Source organism: Centroberyx gerrardi, chromosome 15 (assembly GCF_048128805.1).
Source record: "Centroberyx gerrardi isolate f3 chromosome 15, fCenGer3.hap1.cur.20231027, whole genome shotgun sequence".
Classification (NCBI taxonomy): domain Eukaryota; kingdom Metazoa; phylum Chordata; class Actinopteri; order Beryciformes; family Berycidae; genus Centroberyx; species Centroberyx gerrardi.
The window spans coordinates 17,670,100-17,675,970 of NC_136011.1; positions in this window are offsets into that span (position 1 = coordinate 17,670,100).

Genomic DNA, 5,871 nt, shown 5'->3' on the forward strand with positions numbered 1-5,871 from the left:
CTGGAACACACAAAAACTGGCATGAGTGTCCCCATAGTGCATGTCATGCCACCACAAAGACAACTAGCCAAGTGCATCACACTTTACAATATCAAGAGTTATACACAATCTTCATAGCAATCTCATGGAAGTCACATAGCAGGGGAACAGTTATAAAAACAACTTCTAATGCAATTTGGCAGTGTAAGAATAGCTGTAATTCACATATAATACTAGTATATTATGATTACTATTCTAATTATTATTATTAGTTTTGGAAGGGGCTGGAACTTTCCTTTCACATACATAGGGTTGGATATATACAATGTAGCCCTGACAGAACAGGTTGACACCTCCTCCCACAGTAGATTATTTGTAGATGGGCGCCTGGCAGGCAGCAGCTGCCTGGTGGGGTGTGCTGGCGTGGGGCCTCCCGCGGACATCTTGACAGCCTCGTTTGAGGCAGCCGTGTGCGCGCTTGTTCTCGTCGGGAGGATCCATGTCAAACAAAAACACTATTCAGCTCAGAGTTTGGACCCTCGCCCCGGGGCCATGTGCAAAACATTACAAAGCAACACAAGAGCATCATATGATCCTCGACAGGGGGCGACAGTCGGAAATCAACCGCGCCCAGCAGGCGAATTAAGAGGCGAAAACGGGTGAGAAAATCAAGTTGACACGTAGCATTGGAAAGTGACAGTGACACAGCAAAGACAAGCATGGCATAGATGTTGTCAGTAGAGACAGTCACAAGCTCAGACTTGGGTTACCAGGGAAAAGTTTACTGATCATGAGATTGTCCTCAGGCACACTGCAGATGTAAGGCTGCATTATCACACATTGGAATAGACTCTCACAACATTCACTGTTATTAAAATTGGTATCATATTGATGCATTCTCCTGTTTCATTGCATTTCACAAGCGGGCTTATATAGAGTTTTCATCACATGGATCCCATTTGGTTTCCCACTTTGATGCACAGTTGTCCAAATGCCTCAGATATTTTTGAGCAAAGGATTGTGGGTCTAACCTGAGGAGCATAATAGTTTCATAAGCTCCATTTAGACTTTATTTAGCTTGGCGTTCAATGGTGTGCAGTAGTCCAGAGAATGTGGGATCGAAGGATCATCACTGGAATGATGATGTGTTTAATGAACTGAGGGACTATGGAGTGACTCACCAGGAAGCAAAGCATCTCTCTGTATCCTATCAGACCAACTGGAGCAACGTTCAGGAACACTGGTTAGTTAAATTCGGTTGCAGATTTTCTCAAGTGTACTTAAAGAGAGGGAGTGTTATCCGTAGTGTTTATATATTGTGGTCTTATCAATTAATAACCAAGCTAAATGGCAGCCTAAAAGCTACTTTGAGTTGTAAAAACTCTTCACTTTTACTGCATAGCCTGCTGTGTAGAGCAGAGTTGCCAGATGGGTTATTCCAGTTGACATGTGACCAAGATGGATAAACGCGCCTAACAACACAACTTGACTCTGACTTCTGGGCCAGGACAAATGCATTCCATGTAGGGTAACTGGGAGCCAGGAGAACAGGCTAGATGTAGGTAGCAGCGTCAAAATATTTAGAGTGAATATATTTGATTGTCAACACAGTTTTCAGTCTGTGCAGAAGTAAAAGCAATATGGTGGATCATTTTTAGGCCTTAGTGGCACATTTGATAGGATCGGCAGAAACTATCATATTGTGTAATTTACAAATAAACTTTTCAAATTTTCATGTTGTCTGTGTGATGACTCTAGGTCTTATGTGTGGTGTGTGTTTGCTGTTATGCGTGGTGCTCTACTTTCATGCAAAGACATAATTTTTAACATCAATCTTCATATGTGTAAGACTATAGCTTATTGTACACATGCACCACGTGGTTTCGATTTCACTCTGTTTTGTGCTGCTCTCAGTGAGTAAAACTCTTTACTGGCGAACATGGTGTTCAGCTGAGACAGCAGCTACAGTACAGTATGTCCAGTTATGTGAGATGCTTGTGTCTGAGTGGATGTCAGCACCTGGGACACTGTGGTGATTTGCAGTAGGTCTGCTGCACTCTGCAACATATCACTAGTCTAGACTCTTTTGGTCACCTCCTCGTAATAGTGTGATGTAATGTAACGCTCTTATTCATTCATGTTATGCCTTCATTCATCATTAATTATCTGCTTTAAAGGAGTAGTTCACCCCAAAATGAAAATTCGTTAATTATCTACTCACCCGAATGAACTTCGTACGGCCACCAAACACACAGCGAGTTAGCTCCCATTGCTCCATCTCAGCCTTTTCCCCAAACTACTGAAGTTAATGGGGCCATCTTTTTATAGCTCCAAAATGAGCATAAAACGTCCATCAAGTTTCTCCAAATAGCTCATGCAATATAATCCAGGTGTTTTGTAGCCAAATGATTGCACTGCAGGTTAAAACGTCCAATATTTACCTCATTATTTCCCTCACTGAAAATGCTTTGTTCTAGACTGTTCACCAACAGTCCACCACACCACACGACCACAGCTTTGTCAGTGGGGAAAATATGGGAGATAATGAGGTATTTGGAGAAATTTGATGGGCATTTTACGTTGTTGTTTTTTTTTACCTGTAAAAAAGATTGACTTCAATAGTTTGGGAGAAGTCTGAGATGGAAGTTTGTGTTTGGTGGTCCTTCAAACTTTAGTGGAGTTTTGACTGATATGGGGATGAGTAATGACTGATTTTCAATTTTGAGTGAACTATTCCTTTATTAGTAATTTATCTATAGTTGCAGGTAAACATAGCTTGACTGTGACTCTTTGCAAATCTGTTTATATTGCACTTATATATATTGGATAGTCCATATGTGCCAAGTTCAGAGTAAGACCTTTATGCTGTAGCGTACTAGGGGATAGACCTCGCCTATACTTAGATAGAACTATGTTTACTGTGAAATTCATACTGCCGCACTATCTTAGTTGTGGAAATGCAATTTGAGATGCTCCCCAGCTGAGTCTCCCTCACTGTCCTTCATGTACGTTTATTTAAATATAAAATTAGCAACTGCGTACATCTACCTTTTGATGCACACCGGCCCATGGATTCAGCCGGTTCTCAGAAATATATTAATATATGTGGTGTGAGTAGTGCACTTACTGCCTTGAAGAACAGGCTGTTTTCAATGATTTAAATGGAGCAATGTTATATTAAAAGCAACATAAATATCAAATTATCTTCCAAGGAAGATGAGTGACAAAAAATTTTAAACAAATGTTTTGATTCATTTTTCCTTTTCTATCCATATTTTAGTCCACCTCATTTAAAAATGGAGAATATTTATATCTATGGGTTTAGTCAAAATAAAAGACACCTACATGCAAAAAAAACACCCTACAAAGGCAAACAGCAGAAAGTACATTTTGTAGTATATCCAGGGTTTAGATTTGACATCAACAAAAATGATATCCATAAATGCTACTAAATGATGTACTATCCACTTGGGTACCAACAATTCTTTGGTCAGGACAGGAGATAAAGTTTGAAGCCATTTTTCTCAGTTCTACTACTCATGTACTTACTGCTGTTTGGCTTTGTGAGGCAGCATAAATAACCTTACAGTGAAGAATTATGGCAATTCTCTATTGTATGTGGGGCACATTTGTTGCTGTAGCTTAATTCCAATGGCCTCTTAGAGGAATATTACTATAACCACTGACAGTGAATCTGAGGGATCATCTGATTTGCATTTCTTTCTTTGTGTTCAGCCTAAATTTCAGGATGACAGCACCCGTATCAACAAGGTACAAGTCACAACCCAAACGCTGCATGTTAGCCATCATGTGCCTTCTCAGTAACCAGATACGATCGTACTGGAGCTTTCTCAGATCATCTCTCATTATTGTTATTAGTGACTGTCGTTGATCTTCCCTCCAGACAGGACACAATCCATGCCAGAAAAAGCATTCCTCATCACAGAACCATCATTACTATGTATATGCACTGAGATTTTCTTTATTCCAAACATATCCTTTGTGAAATTCAACACACTTTTTTTCCCCCCCACAAATATCAAGAATTCAAGAACAGTATGGACTCGTTTTCTTGTGGTAGATATTGTCTCTTGACCTAGAAATCCAAACATCTTAAAATGGGAGAATAATGCTATAGGATGATGGATAATGGAAGAACTAATTTGTCTAGGTTAATAGGTTTGCATTTCAGCAGACAGTGAGATTGAACCGGCGGGATAATTGTGTGCAAAATAAGAGTTAATTAATGAAGTGATACATTTTTCAGGGAATTTTTGCAAGCGTGAGGCTATTGTATGTTCACATCCTAGGATCACTGCACTTAGCTGGAGTTCAGATCAGGCACCATCTATTCCACAGATGTTCCCATCTGTTCAGAGAACGGAGTTCATCTGATGCAACACAACACACCAGATGAATTCAGTACAGCATATTTTTTCTTCAAGCAGCAGTCACATCTATTCAGCTGAGCAGGAATTGAATAAACATTAATAGGAAATGAAGGCCAGAAAACTGCAAGCCTTCTCCAATAAGCCTAACCAAAAGCATAATGCAGTTTCTAATAACGATTCGACAAACTCTCATAACTCATTATGTAAATTATTGTAAAATACTGTGTATTTTTTTTACCACTTTGTATTTTTTCCTCACGTAATTACTATGCTTTAATGATGTAGTGTTTATCTTTTAAACTTAAAAGCCTAACCAGGGACGAGGGTCGCAATTTATATGCAAGACATCTGTTTCATAGTTTTAATATGTAACATTGTCTATTTGCATTGCAGCTTACAAATAAAGTTGTAGTTTTAGTTACTTAATAATAGTCTGGTTTGGTACGGCATGACCAGTGCGAGAAATGAAGACACACTTGTCCACAAAACCAAATTCTGCAGTGCATCTTTTCTACTAAACATGCTGTGAAGAAAGGGAACATGCTGTAGTGCAGTACTCCTGTTTACAATCTTTCTACCCTTGTTAGCACTGTATTATAAACTGTTTAAACCTTCACCAATATAGAGCCTGTAAAGCATTGCTGGAATAGAGACTGACTGCAAACATGTCGGAATGTTAACTGACGCAAAGAGTAAACCAAGCATGAATGAAGCATGTTTATAATGAAATATGACGTTTACAATCAATAAATATTTAAGGTGGTCCCTTCAGCCTTGGCCTAATGCATAATTAAAGCGCTTTACATAAACTCATAATGTTGTAGGGACGATAAAGCACACAAAACAAACTTGAGTGTCTCATTTACTCCCTATGTAACCAATGAGTCACTGGTTCCTTCACCCACACCTTAGCCTATATTTCTTACACTGGGGTTGAAACTAAATAAAACACGATTATTAAAGAATTCACCTGATGGTTAGAAATCAAATAGGTCTTTCATCATGTAATTTAAAGCCCCAAACCATAGTTGCTATATGGCACCTTCTATTAAAACACTTTTGCCCCACTAGGTTGTGGTCATGAACTGTGTACAGGTTGAATCACTATTGCATGGTGATAGAGAGTAGCAAAACAGGCATTTATTTATATGAAAAAGTTGCAGGTTATTACTTTATGAAGCTATACATAAATTTTATGTGGCCAAATAAATTCTGGATTGGGGCTTTAAGGGGCTTTCAATGAATAGGAGAGCAGTACTGTGGGTCTAGTGGCTCCTTGGAGATTCCAGGGCAATGTTGCCATGACAATTATTTTTCTTCATGTCAAATATGTCAAATATTTGTATACTGCTTTACATTAGCCCATACTGTTTACCATTTCAGGCCATTTAAAAGTAAATATTTTAGTATCAGGATATGCTTACCTTGTGGATTTCATTGCCTCCTCAGTTTATGTCTACATGGGTATTCCATCATTTTAAATACTTTTATTTTCAGTATC